At 39.8% G+C, this 21,190-nt stretch overlaps 1 protein-coding gene across 1 annotated transcript in view; it reads left to right on the top strand.

The window, feature by feature from the left end:
• Positions 1-745: 745 nt before the first annotated feature.
• Positions 746-21,190, top strand: part of NAV3 (neuron navigator 3) — a 789,636-nt gene continuing 769,191 nt past the window's right edge. The window contains exon 1 of the mRNA XM_040343949.1: positions 746-1,109. The gene's annotated coding sequence lies outside the window, so the exon portion shown is untranslated. The remainder of the gene's footprint in view (positions 1,110-21,190) is intronic.

Genomic DNA, 21,190 nt, shown 5'->3' with positions numbered 1-21,190 from the left:
ACTCATGGGGTTCTCAATGAGAACTTGTGATATAAGGGGGGACTCTGGTGAGAACTTGTGATGTATGGGCTTCCTCTGATAGATATACCCAGGGCTTTTTTTCAGGGGGAACTCAGTTGAACCACCTTTGGCTCAGACCCTTTGGTGCCTGCTCACCACAATCACTTGTAAACACAGAAGTCTGGTTTCTGTGTTTACAAGTGACAGCTTTGTAACCCCCTGAACTCTGCACTCTGTATGTAATGCAATTCTAGTATTTAATGCCCCTTTAAGACCCTTCTACTGTTTGTGAAATCTGAACGGGGTCGTGGTTGAGTTCCTGCACCTATTTTCTGAGAAAAAAAAGCTCTGGATATACCTGATATAAGGGAACACAGTTTCTCATCTAATGCCAGCCTAATCCATACTCCAGCATTCCCTGTTTGCTCTGCACTACATGTCACAGGTTCCATCCAGGTGATAAATCGCACCTTTGACAAGCTGTCAGTAAGTGACACACAGTGGTGACTTTTTCCTTTTCTGTGCCCCCATATCTGACCCTGATGAACTGGTGTCTTTCCTATGTGCCTGCAGTTCAGCTTGCATGTAATATTTTCTCCCCTATCAGTGTGACATGCTTGCTGTAAATGAACCCAGCCAAGCCTCTATAGACAATAGTAAAGCTTTATCAGGGCAGGCATGAATGAGTTAAGCCCATTGATTTGTACAACCCCTCCATGCTAATAGTCTCCCCTGCGTGTAAGTCGTCTGTGGCCAGGCTGAGCACCTCCTCAATGATCCAGTGTGTGTGTATGTGAGTGTGTGTGTTGCTGCTATTGTGCCTGCATAGCCAGCCACAGCGCCACTCTCCGCAGAGCTGTGAGCCCAGCCTGGTGTGAGGATGGATGGTGCCTTCCAGGCTCTGGCACGGTGAGAAGTCCCCTGGAGGGGGCTACACACAGCTTTAGGAACAGGGACTGGATCTCTCACACACAGGCTGGCTGCCTGCTCCATCCCTTGTCATTAGGTGAATGGGATATACAAGGCACAGCTATTCCATTGCCATAGGAACCTGCTAAAGGCTCACCAACCCTGGGATTATCCACAGCACCTGGAATGGCATCTGTCAGGTAGTCTACACCTCTTTTGTCTCCTGCACATGGACACCTCTTTTGTGCTGATCTGCTGCTGGATGTGTAGGATGATGTGAAGCATAGGAGGACTAGAAGTGCTGCTTGTGGGTCTGTTAGCAGTGCCATGGTCAGTAGTGGTAGGTGTGTGATCCTGGGTGATGATCCTGGGCATTGTGTACAGGGGGACCTGCTGCTGTCATGGATCTTCTTCCAGGAGGATCCAGCACTTTAAGCTGCTGATTACAAAGCATGTGATGATATGTATGTTGGTGTCTGCCTCATCTCCTAGGCACATGCTGCCCATAGTACACTCTATCCTAGTGCTCCATCAGATCAGCTATTGATCCAGCCAGGGTTATTAGCAATTAATCATCACACATACACACAGGTCATACTAGAGCTGTGCCTCTAATTAGGAAATGCAGTGCCAGTGACAGTTGAAAGGTTCCGGTAATGCAGCTGTGCTTGTGATACATTTTTTTTATTTTATTTTTTATGCCAGTTTAGCATTGTTATATTTTCCTCCCTGTAAAGAGATAACCACATCCTATTTTTTGTTTTTATTTTTTTCCTTGTTTTGCTACACAGATCCTGTTTTTTATTAGGTTGCTTTTAAAACTGTAACAATGTGAATAAAGGCAGTTATCTGATGGCAGACAGCATGCTAGGAACTGAAGTCGTATTTATTGTGAAAGAGAGGGACTAAGGACAGGTATATAGAACAGAAGCACAGACTGTATACAGAGAATATTGTTTCCCCTTTTTTTTTTATTATTATTATATCTTAAACATAAGGCCTTTATTCATATTATATTGTTGCAACGCATGTCAACGCGTGTGCAGGTTGTCCTGATGTCCTAATGTTGGTGGTGTGTGTGCAGTTTTGTAGCGTGATTTGGAAAATATGACCTGTTCGATTTTTATAAAAAAAAATCTTTAAATCGGTGATTCTTAACTCCTGCCCACTAACAGGCCAGGTTTGCAAGATAACTGAAATACATCACAGCTGATATCATTTGCTGCTCAGTGATTGCAGCATTCTAGTCTGCGTCTCCCCAAGGTAATACTTAAAATCTGGCCTGTTAGTGGGTCTTGAGGACAGGAGTTGAGAACCACTGCTTTAAATTGTATTGTGGAATAGTGTGATCGCACATCATAACGCGCTACAGCGCAGCTAGATCGCAAATGCACGGTGTAAATGGGCCTTATTTAAAAAGTTATCATGCTCCTTTGTAAAAGAAAAAGACATTGGTTATCTTTCAATTTGTCCTAAATAAAGAGTTAAATCTAGGAATTGTGAGCTTTGTCCCAGATACTAAAGTTGCACCAAACGATAGCGCTGCGCCGATACCCATACCGTTCATGTACTACTTCAAAACTCAAACTGATACCTTCAAGTACATAAGACTAGGTTCACAAATGTGCAGGGCCAGTTTCAGTGCGATTTCTAAAAAAGAGTCCTACCAGGTTCACACTGGGTACGATTTGAGATGCGATTTCACATGTCAAATCGCATCTCAAATCGGTGGCATTTGTCGGCAATGGCACCGTCCTAATCGGTGCGACGCCGCATCTGCGGCGCTGCACCGATTTCAAAAAGTAGTTCCTGTACTACTTTTTGTGATTTTGGGCCGCGATTTACATTGAACCCTGCACAGATGTCTCTTAAATTGCGGCAAAATCGCAGCCGCAAAATTCGCAGCAGTGTGAACCTAGCCTCCGGTGTGATGTTGTTCAGCAGTTGTGGTGCGATTTGCACCTGAACTGGACTTTTTTTTTAACGCACTGCGGCCGGCCCGCACATATGTGATCCAGTTCCATAGAAAGCCGGTTTAGTTCACGTGTCATGTGAATGGGTTCAAAGTGCATCCAATTCACGTATATGTGAACCAGGGCTAACCGCCGCCTTAAGGTTTGGTTACACCTATAGGTTTTTTTTTTTTTTTTTTTTTAATGCTTTTTCCAGAAACGCACTACAGTCCATTTAACATGGTTTCTTATTGGACGCGTTCACATCTATTTTTTCAACAGCTGCGTTTTTGGAAAGGGTCAGGGACTTTTTTTTAAAGCAAAATGTTGCGTTTTTGGTTATATAGACTTTAATGGAGAAATTGCATGTAGTGTGTTTTTTGCCACGATTTTTTCATTTTTTAATCCACCCAACAACAAATTGGGCAAAAAAAAGCATGGAAAATGAAAAATGCATAAACGAAATACGCATGCAAAAACACAAAATACACTGCAGAAATGGTTTAAAAGCAACTGCATAGGTGTGGCCGGGGGCGCCGGTGACATTGGGAACGGTTTGGAGCCGTTCCGAGCTGTTCGGAATCACTTTTGCAAATACTCCGTTTCCGAAATCAGCCGAGCTGTCCCTGAGTATTTCCGAGGCTCTCTGGCGCCCCCCCCCCCACCTCTGGCCACATGCGGTATTGCATGCCATAGAAGTCAATGCGGAACAAATTATCTTTGTTTCCATTTACTTCTATGGGGAAACACGATTTGATATGCGAGTGCTTTGGATTGCAAGCATTCTCCTGGAAAGGATTATGCTCGTAATCCAAGGTTACACTGTACTGGGATAGATTTTTTATTTTTTTAACCAGAGTTTAGTGTCACTTTAAATGCAGGCATGGTGCTTGTGAAAATACAGAAAACTATTTGTGGTTGATGTTAAAGGCCATTGTGAGTTATCAATGGTCCTCGTTTATGAATGAGGCCCTGAAGTGTCATTGAGTGCTAAGCTGACATAGTTACAAGTCGTTTTTCAGCAGTTCATTTATATTCAGACTTCTGATGCTGGTTGTTTTGATTAATGTGTTATCATTTATGGTGATACTAAAAAAGCGTCCAGTATTTTTACACAAGTGTAGGGTGCAGGGTACACGTTCCAGGAGTGTGGCTAGAGGGCAATGGAATGTTCTAGCCAAACATGATAAATTGCCGTCTGGGTGGATTATCGTCTTATTACATTGCAGACCTGGCTGCTCCTATCCCAGTAGGCATGAATGGAAGTGTCGATCTCTTAAATCCCAAATACCCCCTGGAAATGTTCGAGTGATATTATCGGGCTGAAACTCTTATTGTAGATCGGGAACTGCAAGTTTAGAAATAGGACCTGTAGTTTTATCTGTCATTTTGAAGTGCAGACTAAAAAAAGAAGTAGCTGATTGCCAATTGTCAACCATGCACCTATTTCCCTTATCTCTTCACTGGGGAAAATGGGGTTAATTGACTAAGGAGTCAAGATGGTTCGTGTTGCGTGAATTCTGAACTTGGTAAATAAGGAGCACTGCACTAAGGTCAACACATGTTTTCCCTTTGCTAACTAGACAGCTCCTTCTCTTAAAGGGAAGCTGCAGTCTGCACATATAATCTGTAATAAAAACATATTTTCCATTCTGAAGCTTCCCTCCAACTACTTTGCATATTATTATATATACTGTGATTCTGTACTTGTCAAATATACTGCAGAAATCTCCCTCCACTGAGTCTGGCTGCATCCATTTTAACTGTGTCCCGACAGCTGCTTGCTCCTTTCTGCCCTCTCCTTCATTCACAAAAGTCCTTGCATTGTTTTCAGACTTTGCCCTGGTTCACGTTGGTACGATTTGACATGTCAAATCAGCTGAATTTTACCAGCAATGGCACTGTCCTAATCGGTGTGGCGCTGCACCGATTTTCAAAACGTAGTTTCTGTACTACTTTTTGCGATTTCATCCTTTGATTTACAATGACATTTGTGCAGAGACTGCACATACTGTATGTCTCTGTAATCGCGGCCAAAATCAGGACTGACAAATGGGAGTGAAATTGTGTGAGTTCAGCTGAACTCGCACAGCTTCACTCCCGCAGCCCCGTGTGAACCTGGGCTTTAACATGTTTTGTAAATAGGGGAAGGGGATCCTTTTCATTCATCTGCCTCTCTCCCATTCACAGAACTTGTTGCATTGTGTGAAAGCATTTCAAGGACTTTTCTGAATGGAAGAGAGAGAGAGAGATATAAAAGGGCGGCTGGCCATCAGGACTTCTTCAAAGTACTGCAGTGTTAGAGCTGCGGAAGTTGGCCCCTTAGCTCCAGCAGTTCAGCACTGTGAAGAGGACCTGTCACCACTGTAGGAAATGGTTCTACATTAAGAAGCAATTGGCAGGACAAAAAAACAGTTAGGTAAACATGTCTTACCTAAATTTTAAATGAATCTTTATTGATTAACAGGAGAAACATCCTAAGAAATCCAGTTCTGCTGAAAAGTTGGATGAGGTGATATACTGGATGTATATGTACGTATGAGGTGATATACTGGATGAGGTTTTGTGATATACTGTATATGTTGATCAACGGGTCCCTATTGTTATGCATTTTAGACTTTAAATTTAAAACATGGATTTTAATCGCAATGCAAGGGTATAGCTGCATATCATTTTTTTAACTGGCCTTTCCTTACAACGTGCACAGGGCAGAGAGGTCAAATTCTGGTGCCCATTGGACTGTTCAGTCAGTCATATTTCAGTCATATTTAGACACGCTGCACAACTGCTGGAACATTGTAGCACCCCCCTATATAGGTTGCTAGGAAAGCTAGGTACATTTAGTTCTTTTGGCTCCACTGTAATCCATGGAGCAGTTTGTGATTGCTTTGGACTGTTCTGGGCTCCACTGGCTGCAGGTTTTATTGTTTCTCGCATTACCTGAATATTTATGTTGTCTCCGCCAATCCCTAAAGAGAGGGTGCCCAGAATGTGGCTGGGGGGTGCATAAATATTTTGAAGCCCAAAGCAGCCTCGTTCTTGTCTAGGAGGAGATGTTCCCAGCTTGAAGGGCTACTGCTCTTCTTCTAGGCAGCCCAACTGAAAATCTATGCATGCTCATCGAGGTCCCAACTATGCTAAAGCTTGGGGGGCCTGTGTGCTCAAAGTCTCTTTAACTAATCAAGGGATTTCGCTGAGGTTCTGGTCTGGAGAGTTCACTGGAGAAATGTCTGTCTGATATTGGAATGAGGCATCCAAGTATTCAGGGACATTGTGAGTACAGGTTTGTGTGTAGGATCCTTGTGTTTGCTGCTGTTGCTATCCCTTGTATATTAGTACTAGTGTTGCCTGGCCTGGGATTTTTCTGACAGTGTCTCAGTGCTGTACATTTTGTGATTAATTACTAAGGGGACTGCCCTAAGCAGTCGTGACAGTGTGAGTGTCCTCTTGTTACTGTTCATTGCTAATGGAGTATCCCACATCCCAGTATCCCATACCTATCCAAATTGTTCAGCAATAAATGTTAGAAAGAGGCAACCCCTAGATTGTTCATTGAGCCAGAAGAGTGAATGTTGCTGTGTACCTGGCTGCTGTTGCACTAACCTGGTAAAGGACCCTGTAGGAAATTCAGCTGCCCTTGCAAGGGTGAGTGCTACAACAGTATAGTGGAGATAAGATAAGACAATGCAAAGGGATGTTGTAGGTACAATGTCTATCTGACTTAATACCTATGATTTATGTAAATTCGAGGATTTATGCTACATTTATAAAACTTGTATTGGTTAATGACTGGGCATTCAAGCTATGCAGAGATTTCAGAGTCCTCTGGGAATTTAAAAGGCCACTGTTTTATTTTTTATTGTATTTGGAACCATATCTTTGTAAGCCAGAGGCTCTGCTGAGTTCTCTTTCTGAACAGCCAATAGGAGCTTCCAGTTCTCCATGGCTAACATGGGGGACAGGAAGTCAGACAGCTGTCAAAGAGACTTTGAGGGATCTATTCCAGAATAAAAGCACCAGTGCATCATGAATACAAGATGCTTTACTTTGTGACCAAGTGTATTACTTTACAGGTATTTGTGGCAGCACATGATTGTCTTGCAAACACAATGGAAAATAGTTGGAGCTGGGAGTAGCTTGGAGTGTATTGTTAAAGGTTCTCTCTGGAAACAGTACAAAACCTTAGTGACCTTAATGGCTATCCTATAGCAGTTTTACTGCTACAGGGCAGCTGCTTTGCAGAGGATCACGTGTGTGTATGTATGTATGTATGTGTATGTGTGTGTGTGTATATATATATATATATATATATATATATATATATATATATATATATATATATATATATATATATATATATAATCCTGCACTTCTGGGTAGCGGGCGCGGAGGCTTGCCCCTGCTGTGATTACGCACAGTGGGAGCTGATCAGCGGGTACCGCTGACTCGATGTCTGCCGGCACCCGCTGATTGTTCGTTACAGAGGCAGAACAGCAGTCTGCCTATGTAAACAAGACAAATTGCCATTCTGTCAGTAGGAAAGGCATGGATCCTATGTTCCTGTATCTATGTCTTCCCTTAGTCACAGCAACCCCTCCACAGTACACAATCACTGGCTACGAACACAGTTAACCCTTTCATCGCCCCTGATGATAACCCCTTCCGAGCCATTGTCATTAGTACAGTGACAATGCCTATTTTTAGCACTGATCACTGTATTGGTGTCGTGTTCCCAAAAAAGTGTCAATGTCCAATGTGTTCGCTGTGATATCACAGTCCCCAAATATATCCCATAGTTTGTAGACGCTATAACTTTTGGCAAACCAATCTTTATACGCTTACTGGGATTTTATTTTTCCAAACATATTTAGCAGAATACATATTGGCCTAAATTGATGTAGAAATTATTATTTTATTTTATTTTTTATAGAGATATATATATATATAATAATGTTCCAGCATCACGTCCAAACGGCTAAAGATATTAACATGAAACTTGGCACACATGTTACTTATATGTCAGCAACAAACATATGATAGGTTGTTTAACCCTTACCCACCCCCATTTGCCATGGTCTGGGTTTTCCTTTAAAGTCCCATTCAACTCTATGGGAAATACATGTTACTTCATAACTTCCAAATGGCTGTAGATATTTTGATAACACTTGGTCACATGTTACTTATATGTCCACTTAAACTATAGGATAGTTAATGTATCCCTTAACTACCCCCATTTGTGAGGGTCAGGGTTTTTGTTTAAAGTCCCATGCAAATCAATGGGAAATGTATGTTCCCACATAACTTCTGTACGCCTGGAGATATTTCAATAATACCTGGTACACATATTATTTATATGCCAAATAAAAATATATGACAGTTAAATTAACCCTTACCTACACCCTTATATAAAATATGGGTATATTTATATTACTATGATTTTCCTCCCCAAAAGGTTAAGATGGGAAGACCGGGCAACGCCGGGTATTCAGCTAGTGTGTGTGTATATATGTAAAAGGTGCAAGAAAAAGGCCTATAATTGCACTTCCGGCGCCAGAGAACAATGTATCAACTATTCCAAAGTAACAAACAAGTAAAGGAGATACCAGTCAATAAAATCAAGGTATTATCCTAAAAGCAGCTGTTTAAAAACGGAATAAAAAATCCCATTTAAAAGTATAAAACAAAGTATCAAAGTGATCTTTGAACGGACGTTCAAAGGATAAAATGATAAAACAGCGCTGTGGAGTGGTGTAATCCAGTCCAAATAATGTGCAATGTGGGAGAGAAAATTGTGTGATGTGCTAGGTGCTCTTATAACAGGTGTTAGTGCACCCTACACCGATCAAAAGAAATCACCCAGGTAAATGGGGTGCAGGCTTACCACAGAGAAAACAATGTTGTGTCTCAATCACACCATCCAATATTCCTCCAGACCCTGACAGGATTAGTCTCAGCAAAGGTACATAAAAGACACAGAGATAGTGTGATAATGTTAAGAAGTGACCCCCCGCATGAGTTTAAGAGCAAGCCTATTAATAATGCCCGTACAGAATCATTGATGTAAATGAACATGTAAAAACAAAACCGTTCACCGCCGTCCTCCACATACAGTGGCTAAGCACACGCTGTGTAGATGGTAGTAGATATTCGAAACTTTATCGAATCCTGATCGAATCCTAGTTGGCTGGTAAACAATGGAACGTGTGCTGTCTTCCTTGTAGCGCCGTTGTAGCCACGCCCTGACACGTTTCGTCACTTCCGACTTCAACAGAGGGCGTGGCTACGCACCGCTGTCACTTTCCCTTTATACTCGTCGAACAGCAGCCATTGGATCAACACGGACCACCCCTAGGCCATGATAGGTGCAACTCTCTCTCTCTATATATCTATATATATATATATCTATATATCTATATATATATATCTATATATATATATATATATATATATATATATATATATATATATATATATATATCTATATATATATATCTATATATATATATCTATATATCTATATATATATATATATATATATATATATATATATATATATATATATATATATATATATATATATATATATATATATATATATATATATATATATATATATATATATATATATATATATATATATATATATATATAATTTTCAAAATTGTCTGTCTTTTTTTGTTTAGTGCAAAAAATTAAAATAAAAAAAAATAGTGATAATTGATTACCACCAAAAGAAAGCTCTATTTGTGGGGAATAAAAGGACATAATTTTATCTGGGTACAGCGTCGCACAACGGTACAATTGTGATTTAAAGTAATGCAGTGACAAAAAAATGGCCTGGTCATGAAGGGGAGTACATTTTCCAGGGCTGAAGTGGTTAATATTCCCAGTATATCTACGCATGTTGACAAATGCTGGTAAATCCTTTTGAAACTGGCAATTGTCTCGGCAAATTCTGAAAAACAATAAAACATAGTTACAAATTAGGTGACTGATTAGTTGGTGTATCTAGGATCCTATGTAAATATCCTCAGCCAATACTATAGCTTAAAGAACGCCTGAGCAGTTGTTTGTTGCTCCTTCACCAGCGATAGAACCAAAATATTTCTTAATAATATGTTTGTGTGAGGAAGTATAACATTATCATGCTCTATATGTCATAAAAAGTTTTATGGAACGATCTAAAGTTAATATTTATTTCAGGTACTTATATAGCGCTGTCAATTTACACAGCTCTTTACATATACATTGTACACTCGCATCAGTCCCTGCCCTCAAGGAGCTTACAATCTAAGTTCCCTAATTCACATTGATACACACTAGGGCCAATTTAGTCAGGATCTGATTAACCTACCAGCATGTCTTTGGAGTGTGGGAGGAAACTAAAGTCCCCTTGGGAAACCCACGCAGGCACAGGGTGAACATGCAAACTCCAGGTAGTGTTGTGGGATTTAATATGTTACTCTGTGCACCCGATAGGATTCTTTTACTTTCCAGTCAAATTAGGCCAGGTAGGATCCAAATGTGATTGGTTGCTGAAGGCAACTGCCATATTTTTCTTTTTCTCCAGCTCTCATGACTTCAAGAACCGTGCATGTAAACATCTACATTCCTTGCTTATTTTGATGGTGTGAATATTTACTGACAAGTTCATGCTGGGCAGCATCTAATTTGTATTAGTGTTTTCTATAACTAGCTTACATTTTTTTATCTCATTTATTTTTATGTCAGTCCACATATTATAATACATGATGGCTGGTGTGAGACAGGCGCTTTCAGCGTCATGCCTAACAATTAACGCAGCAGAGAGTTGTGAGCTTGAGCTCCATGATTCTGCCACATCGGATGAGAGGGTGTTTTTAATGCCTGTGTTACAGGGCTGTGTTTTTTTTGCCCCATGCATGTGTAATATGTCATTATCCATGGGCATGTGTGATAAATTTGATGTGTGACCAACACCACTCTTGTGACATAGTGTGCCAGTGTTTTATTTTTGTTTTATTTTCCGTTAAGTTGGATACAAAAGTTCTGTCTCGGGGTGGACATATCACTTAACATTTAACCAGTAGGGGACTTTTTTTCCCCAATATTATATGAACCAAGAAGACTATCACTTTCTTGGCACAAATAAACAAACGTGCTGCATCTCCTTAATGGGACTTAGGCCTAGATAGCCTGGATTGATGTGTCTGCCCATGGAGGATACTTGGTTTTACATGTCAATAAAGATTGTGTGTGTGTGTGTGTATGTGCGTATATATATATATATATGTGTATATATATATACAGATTTGCAGTAAGATCGGAATATCGGCCGGTGTAGAATGTGGTACATATAATGGGAATTATGGTCACATAGAAAGCATGGCACAAGCAGCGATATATTTCTTCATGGAATTCTAACATTTCCTTGCAATGTATTCAGTCAGTTCTGGATAGGGAATCCCTCCCATGAGATACAAACAGCAAGGAAACTCTTCCACATTCTATCCAAAAACAACAACCACGCAAAAAAAGAGGAGGAGGAAAAGCAAACTTGCCTTCTTAGGTGAAGTTCCCCTATACCTAGTACAGCTGATGAGGTCATTACTGTTTTTACGTCCTGGAAAGGGAACTACAGTATTTCTTCAAATGCAAGCTCAGAGTGAGTGCCATTTTATAGAAAGCTGATATTTTAAGACCAATTCTTGCAAAAAATAAATGTAATGATTTTTTACCAAAAACATAATTGGATTTAATATGGGTTTTGCATCTGCCCAGGGTTCAGCTTTAATCCCATCTTTCTCCTGTACGTCAAGCAATAAAATTAAAAAGACGGCATTTGCCCTTTAAACGACATGGCTATGCATTTGTGATTTTTCTGAATTAATGGTCAAATTGTGGACCAAAGCATTACAGGGACTCGCTTAAGACAGTGGGAAGTCATTCTGTGCATCCTGCTTCTTACAGCATTTCCTACCTGAACCAGGCTATGACCTGTAACCAAGAACATGCTTTCTATTTGAGTCTTTGTTATTTGCTGAGCCAGTGACTCTTGACAAGCATGCATCCTAGGTATGTTTCCTGCACATCATAGTACTAATGCCCTCTGACGAAGATTAGAGGCTTTTTCACAGCATAATAGGATTTACAATCATCTTGTCATAAACTAGGAAGTTCATTATGTTTTAGGTCATTATGTGCAATTATTAATGTTTTATACTTCTTTATTGATTTTATTTTTGTTACTAATACTCTAAAGGTTAAAAATGAAACACAATCCAATACAAAGTCCCTTGCACATTGGTTATCGCTGAATTGGAGTCCATCCTTGATTGATTACATTTACTTATTTTTCTTGAAGGAAAGAATAATAAATTTCAACAGGATGCATTAAAAATAAATCTTCCTCCAGGATAAGGGGATGCAATAGTAGTATAGTGACACATTGCAGCGGTAGGAACACAGCCCAACAAAACATAGATAAAAAAAACAAGGCATAAAAAGGCATCGTAAGGCTACGCGGTGTGGGTTGGTTTGGGGAACACTTGGCAGATTGTTGGTAGGTGAAATCCAGGAACCGATATGGTTCCTAAGAACAAAGGTTAATAATCAGGGGCTCCAGTCGGAGTTACCTCTTGGTTAACAAAAAAAAAAAAAAAGTGTCTAAGAGTCTTCGACACGGATAAAGGTTAAATTGTAGGAGAAACATTGAGAGCATTTGTAGGTCTGACCTTGGGGGGATTGCAGTTACTGGGTAATGTCCAGTCTCAGGATGATGGGTAGATAGGTCGGAGCTGAAAAATTTACGAGAGAGAGAAAGAGAGAGAGAGAGAGAGAGAGAGAGAGAGAGAGAGAGAGAGAGAGAGAGAGAGAGATCTGGTCTCTATGAGTAGACCAAGTTATCTAAAAGGCTATTCAAGGTTATAGTAAAGCGTTATCGAAGTCAGGAGGGAGGTAATGGTCGACCCAGGGTTTCCAAAGGCATGCAAACTGTTTGACCCTGTCTAGGAGAACTGCTTCTATTTTGGGATGGACCATGGCTCTGGTAACCCTATTTTTGGTTTCCAAGACAGTGAGGTGTGGGTTTTTCCAGGCCTTCACAATGGTTTGCTTTGCAGCAGTCATAACCTGCAGGAGTAGCTTGAATTGAAGATGGGTTACATCAGGAAGTTTCTTGTTGAGTAGAGCCATGGCTGGGTCAGGGGCTAAGGTGTTGCCAATAAGGGTGGAAAGTATATAGAAAATGTCGGCCCAATATGATTGGGCTAGCGGGCAACTCCACCACATATGAAGGTGCGTGTCATTGTCCGGACAACCTCGGAAACAAGCAGTAGAGTAGGATGGAAGATATTTGGCAATCCGGGAAGGGACCAGGTACCAGCACATTAATACTTTGTAATTTAGTTTCAGAGGCCATAACATTTTGTGAGGCCGATTTTTCTGGCAGCCAGATGTTGGACCAGTCGTTGGCATCCAATTGTAAGCCCAGATTGGATTCCCATTTAGACGTGCACACTGAAATATTTTGTTTCTGCTTCGTTCAAAAAATAAAATTATTTAATTAGTTCTGAAATTCGTTTATATATTTAGTTTCGTAAAAAATGCATTCATCCAAAAATCAGAATTAAGGTCGAATCTGTCATTCAAGGCTTATGGTGTCTGTCGAATGTTCTAAGAAGATTCGATGAAGCGGCTAAATTGTATGATGCCGCAATCGTACATTTCCGGTCGAATGCTCCGCCCACAAGCTATAGTAGAATTCTAATGTATGACTAGTAATAATTATATTTAATTATTATTACTAATCAACCAACATTAGAATTATTCTATAGCCTATGGGCAGAGCATTTGACCATAAATGTCCACTTGCGGTGATCATGTTTGTAGCTGCTTCGTCTTCATGTCTCTATAATGTCAAATTTTTTCTCTCTGTCGAATAATCTTAGACGAATGGAGTTAGGTTAGGCACATTCAACCGCAGGTTCAATAGACACTGTTCGCTATTGTCACCGTCATGTTGAATCTTCTATATAGATCGAACTCTTGTCGCAACAAAATAAAGAATTTTTCATGTCGGATATTTCGGATTTCAGATTCTGTGCATTCGTTATCTTTTGTTAAAGCGAAAATCCCCGAAATTTGGATGAAAACTAATGCACATGTCTATTCCCATTTGTTTACATAGTGTAGAGATGTGTAAGGTGGTGGATCTAATAATTGTTAGTAGAAAGAGATTAAGCCCTGTGCAAGGAATTCCGTATGTTTCACAAAGAGTGGGAAATGTTTTAAAGGTGTCAGGGGTTGTGAATTTATGGGCTCGGATTAGGTTCGCTGCAGACCATCGGTTAAAGGAGAAGGGGGATGTCCACGCTGGATAAAAAGCGGGATTTCATAAATGGGATAGAAGATGGTTATGAGGATATTGGAATCTACATTTTTGTTTTAAGATTATCCCACAACTGCAAGGAGTGGCAAATGACCAGGTTCCTCACTGTCTTGCGGTTGCTTGAGGGAAACCACAGTAGGTTGGCCAAGGGGAAGGGGGTCACACTCTACGTATTGCAGTGCTACCCAGAGAGGAGTTTTGTGGGAGGCATATTTTGGTAATTGGGCCGCCTGGTAGTATTTGGCGATGTGCAGGAGACCGAGGCCACCTTGCAATTTAGGTAAGTACATGGTTAATCTCGCTACCCAAGGTTCAGTTTTTCCACAGACGTAGGAAAGAACCCTTTATTGTAGTATTTGAAGGAAGTGAGAGGGCACTTGAAGCAGCAAAACCCTAAACGGATACAACATTTTAGGGAGGATTGCTACATTTTACTTATTTTTACGCTTTGGTCCTTTGTACTGTTTGCCCTTGCGACACTGGTAATCCATTTATTGGGAATTGTAGTCTTATTAAAGGTGTGTGTTTCTGGGCTTCTGTTTGCATTGGACAGGGTTTATACTCCTATGGTATTCTGAATGGTCTCAAAAGCATCTCAAACCAGGGAGCTGCGGTGGCTCAACGCGATTGGCACTGCGCTGACAAGCCATTCACCTCTGCAGCTAGGGGTTCGGATCCCGGTCTCGGCTACATGTGAATTGAGTTTGGTGGTCTCAGCCCGGCTCCCGGTGGGTGTGCTATGCGAGGTAAGCCTGCGCTTAGTACACCCACCCCCCTCCCACAAAAACCACCACACTTACACGCACTCGAAATTGAGTTAACATGCACGCACTTTGACCACGCGGTCTCTAAAAAGAGGCGAAGGACTAACGGGGCTGGTTGAGCAGCTAGATCCTCTCACTCCCTTATAGGGAGTCCCTCTGCCCCGTTGGGCTTCAAAGCGGAGCAGGTAGGGCGGGCTTGTGTGGGAGGACCCCCTCACACACCCGCCATTGCCACCCGGGGCATGGAGAAAGGTGGCAGATTGCCTCTGGGGGAGGTCTGCCTACTCCCAACTCCTGCAGTCCGGCTCCTCTCTCGAGTACACGCACAAAATACACAAAAAAAAAAAAAAAAGCATCTCAAACTGATGTCAAGCTGATGCCACATCAACGCAAGCCCAAAAGTTGTTGGCAAAGGTCTTTCTATTTTTTTGAGAGCTACATGTAGGCGATCTGTGGGTTATTATTTCTGCGCATTACATTAGTAATCTAGGTACATAGAGCAATCTTCTTTTTTTATTCGAAAAACCTTTTAGAAAAATTCAGACCTATCAAATAAAATAAAAAAAATACAGGTAAATATGTGATTTAAGGCCTTGTAAAGTTATTAGTAGAAAAGCTAAAAATAACTTAAGTTATTATGTATTTATATATCAATTTTTTTTATTTTTTTATTAAACGCAAAATGGGCATTGTTGTCAATTACATCACATTACCCCACCCGACTTGTGTATACAAACAAAAGACAAAGCTACCAATCAAGCAACCTAACATACAAAACAAACCGTCGGTCCCTTTTTCGCTTCCCTCCTTCAAATTATTTCTATATGATAGCTGTTTTATATATATTAATTTCGCTCCAGTGCTAGCTTTCTTACCTAATGGCCCATATTAATATGCTCATCTGATTTCTCAACCCATGCATTTATATATAGAGGAATACAATTTTTTTTATTAGAGCAACAATGAATAATACCTATTCATGGAAATGGACAAATACATTTGCTGCGCAATACAGGATAAATATGAGTGAATATTTTTTATCTGTTTGCATATTTCTTCATATATTGGGCATTAGGCTGTATTTATATAGACATTAGATACAAAGAGAATTCAGAACTTGTGTTTCACTTGTGCCAATTGAATGCCTGGCGCAATTTGAACACTGCATGTAATATGCTCAGGTCAGTACGAACTTCCCAACATTTCGGTCCATTCAGACCTAGTGCATTGTGGTAATCGCAGTCTTCTGCAGCATACTGGAATGCAATGTGTATGTACCTTGTTAGCCATTTTGAACAGCACCCCAACGCACACACAACACAACTTCCCTACAGCACATCACAATGCAGGATATTGGTTGCAGTATACCCTAAAAAAAATAAAAAAAATAGTGTTAATGCGATATTTTATGCTGCGTTAAAGTGAATAGACTGCAGACTTCCTAAAGCCATAATAAAATGTGAGGCAGCACATACAGTACCACAGCACAGCATATTGGGAACATACAGTTAGAAGGTGAAGATGGAAGGTAAAATGCCTGCTAAGCACACTTTTAATGTCTATGTGAATCTAGCCCTAGAGACCCATTAATGTGTGTGTGTATATATGTATGATATTACTGATCACCGTAAAGAATGAATTTTAAAGCAGGGTTACCTTACATGTAGATAATATTCTGCTGACTAATTGTATTGCAAGCAAGTATAGTTGTATAATCTGTATAAAGGATGCATTTAATTTGGTTCATGTAAAATGCCAGGAAGTAGTAATTTTAAAAAGAAAATGGTTATTTTTTTTTTATTTTTTTTTACCATTCACTGAAAATGTAATAAATCGTATAAACTATCCTATCATACCATGAGTATATTATATTAAAATGCATTTTTCTAGAATTTACTAATCCTGGAACTTTAAAAAAAAAACAGAGACTGTATGACTTTATAATTGAGAAACAGCAACTTTTATTATTAACAGGAAATAAATACCCTGTTTAACCTCATAGTAAAATGACATCGGCAGGAACCTCTCGTCTTTCAGACTGGACGTCATATGACGTCCTTGCTTTTCCGGCCGCTAGGGGGCGTGATGTCCGCCAGGCACCCGCGATTGCCCGCAATCACGGCAGGACAATGGGTCTGTGTGTGTAAACACACAGATCCATGTCCTGTCAGCGGTGAGGAGACTGATGTGTGTTCCCAGTACAGAGGAACACACATCGATCTCCTGCCCTTGTGAGTTCCCCTCCCCCTAACAGTTAGAACATATTTAACCCCTTCAGCGCCCCCTAGTGTTAACCCCTTCCCTGCCAGTCACATTTATACAATAATCAGTGCAGTTTTATAGCAGTAATCGCTGTGTAAATGTGAATGGGCCCAAAAATGTGTCAAAAGTGTCCAATATGTCCGCCGCAATGTCATGGTCACAATACACAGATCGCCGCCATTACTAGTAAAAAAATAAAAATGCCATAATTCTATTTCCTATTTTGTAGACGCTATCAAAAATATGTAGAAGAATATGTATCGGTCTAGGTCTAAACTGAGGAAAAATAATTAAAAAAAAAAAAATATATGATATTTATTAAATCAAAAAGTAAAAGATATTGTGTTTTTTTTTTTTTTTCTTCAAAATTGTCGCTCTTTTGTTTATAGCGCAAACAATAAAAACCACAGAGGTGATCAAATGCCACCAAAAGAAAGCTCTATTTGTGGGGGGGGAAAAGGGCATCAATTGTGTTTGGGAGCCACGTTGCACGACCGGGCAATTGTCATTCAAAGTGCGACAGCGCTGAAAACTAAAAATTGGTCTGGGCAGGAAGGGGGTGAAAATGCCCGTCATGGAAGTGGTTAAGTTCAAAATAACAACATATATCCTATTTTTATTAATTCATGTAAAATATGACTGATCAGATGTGTTTTTTAGCTTTAAATCTCCCTGTGACCCAGGATGCATATGAGGTTGGCTAATGTCTTGTTACTGTTTTTCTCACTTTTTTAGATCAGTGTCAATGTTTTTTTTTATGTTTGTGATCCTATCAGACACAAAGATCCTATCCCAAAAATGCTGTACATATCAAAAGATTACATCAGTTGCCACTAATACCACACTGAAATGATGCTGTAAACTCAGCTCAGTAAAAATCCAGTAAAAGCTCTTGTTCCCTGCTGTTTGATCTCATTTGAGTTCAGGTTTCCTGCAAGTGTTTTATGACATGGAAGTATTAATGATTGCTCAGGAGAAGATCTACTGCTGAAAAGTTTGCATACCCTGGCAGAAATTGTGAAATTTTGGCATTCATATTTAAAATATGACTGATCATGCCAAAAAACTGTCTTTTATTTTAAGATAGCAATCACATGAAGCTCTTTATTATGACAGTTTTTGATTTGATCATTTTTATAATAACAGAAATCACCGAAATGGCCCTGATCAAAAGTTTACATACCCTGGAATGTTTGGCATTGGTACAGACACAGAAGGTGGCACACACAGGTTAAAATGGCAATCGGAGGTTAATTTCCCACATTTGTGTTTTTTTAAATCACAATTCGTGTCTGTGTATAAATAATCAAAGAGTTTGTTAGCTCTCACATAGATGCACTAAGCAAGCCAGACACTGGAGGAGGTAGAAAAGAACAGTCAAAAGACCTGCGTAACAAGGTAATGAAACTTTGCAAAGATGGAAAAGGATATAAAAATATATCAAAACCTTGAATATGCCAGTCAGTACTGTCAGTTAATAAGAAGTGGAAAATTTGGGGATCTCTTGATACCAAGCCGAGGTCAGGTAGATCAAGAAAGATTTCAGCCACAACTGCCACAGGAACTGTTCAGGATACAAAGAAAATCCCACAGGTAACCTCAGGAGAAATAAAGGCTGCTCTGGAAAATGATGGCCTGGTTGTTTTTAAGGTGCACAATACGATGATACTTGAAATAAAAAAGAACTACATCCTTCTGTATGTTTCTAATTTTCCAGTGTTAAGTTTTACTAGATTATAAAGTTCAGAGCATAGGTTGTGATATGTGCCTGGTTTTGTTCCTGGGGAATAGGCATGTCTTTTGGTTTCCAGTATGCTAAGCCTTACATGTCTTTCAGGTAATATTTGCCATAAAGCGATCCTTGAATATATCAGCTTGCTTATATCAGAGTCTTCAGCCTCTAATCTTTTTGTCTTGGTTGGATCACCGCTCTTTCCTCTTAGTCAATCAGTGTTTTTTTTTTTTGTTTTTTTTTTTATAATATTTGTTAATCATTCTTTAGGGCTTTTTAAGGCTATTTTTTTTTCCTCTTGTTAAATTGAATGGAAGAGAATATTCTTCACTGTGTTATTTGTTATGGTCTAACTAAACTATTTGAAATGTGGTGATAAAGCTTCTCTTCTGTTGAACTTGTAGGATATAGGAAAGGGTTTAAATCTGTAGTTATTCAAGTTTCCAGTATGTTTTTATAAGGGCTGATACAGAATCATCCAGAAAAAGTGCAATATTATTGGCTGGATTGGGAACAGTATTAAGAAATTAGTTTGATCATTGGAGGTTTTGTTTTCTAACAAACTCTACAGATCCATAGATTATAGGGCAGAAGTTTACACCTGTTTTAAATTAAATTCTTCATTGTGATTGAGTGTATATATAATGACAAATTAAACATTTTACATTTTGTTTGCTCTTGTGAATTGGTTGTTGGTCCTCTTTCTATTAGTACCTCCTTGACATCCTCTGGGGTGGTGTCTATTGAGGCATACTAGAGAGATGAAAATTTGTATTTATTTTGCTTGTGGGCTCCTCAGTGGGCATTGTAAGTCAATCACCATGGAGGGTAGATGCCACACACCTTGATGGGGAGCTTGAGATAACAAGTGTGGTCTCTCTTATGTCTAGTACACACAATCAGAAAATCGGACGAAAAAATTCCACTTTCAAAACGCTCTTACGATAATCTGATCATTAGTACACAGCTTTCGAGAGGCGATCATGACCATTCATCTGAAATTATTTGAAGGGACAAACGAGAAAATGTTTCTTGTACGATACCAGGTCATAGATTTTCATTTAATCAGTACAGTTTTTGTCCAAAAAAATTGGAAGCACAAGACTCGGAAAGTCCATGCTCGGAAAGAATGCATTACTATAAAAAAAAAAATACATTAAATCGCTTCCGAAATTGTATTCTGTCATATGAGAATTTTCATAAGTTGAGTAACCTCTGCATTTTCGATATGAGACTAGCATGCAAAAAAGACGATCATTTGTTCGATATTCTCATTTTGTGTACAAGGCCTTACTGCTCCAGTCCAAGCATCACTGGACTTGAACCCTTGCAGGAGCCAGTGATGCTGCTATAACTCATGAAGGCTGTCATCACATTGCAAGAGCTGACAGGAGATTGGGGGGGGGGGGGTGGTCAGGGATAGCTGGGCAAAATTGTAACAATACAATAAACAGAATCAGGGACAGGCCTGGTCAGCAACTTGTGGGCATCGAGAAACCAGAGTAGCAGGCCTAATTCAAATGTGGATAACACGCTTGGGTCAGTACAGGAGCAGGTCACCGACATAGAACCACAGAAGAGTCAGGGAACAAGCCAGGTTGGTAATGAGATCCGGATCGGATGCAAAAGCACAAGTCCGATTACAACTGAAGGTCTCTCAGCATTGGAATCCTGCAGGTCTCAGCCTTAAATAGCCCTCTTGGCACCACTATTCACAATAAGTGTTACATGCACACCCACAAACATTGACATACCTTTTGCTCACAGATGCGTGACATGCATAATACTGTCTGCAGAACTATGCAGATGTGCATGCGCACAGCTTAAGTTAAGCTATGTGGGCTGGCTTGATTTCCCTAAAAGTAGATCCAGCAAATGACCTGGGAATTAGTAGATTGATATGTGTCTTTGGGAGAATCTGAATTATTATAATTGCTTGCATTGTTGCATTGGAATTGGAAATGGTTAAAGATCTAGTGGAATTTTCATAAAGTGGTAATAGGTGATGGTAGAAGGTGAATTGTAGTGCTTCCTTTGCTCTTGTTTCTTTGCCTGTTTTCATGTGTGTTTTTTTTTTTTTCTGGCGTATGTCAATTGAACTCCTTTATAGCAATTGTTACATAATGTGACAATTGTGGACAGGGTAGCCTAAATCCAAACATATGATTATTTTTGTTATGAAATAGAATATTTTAATTCCTTT

The sequence above is a fragment of the Rana temporaria genome, chromosome 3 (assembly GCF_905171775.1).
Source record: "Rana temporaria chromosome 3, aRanTem1.1, whole genome shotgun sequence".
Lineage (NCBI taxonomy): Eukaryota > Metazoa > Chordata > Amphibia > Anura > Ranidae > Rana > Rana temporaria.
This window is presented reverse-complemented; position numbering and strand designations above follow the sequence as displayed.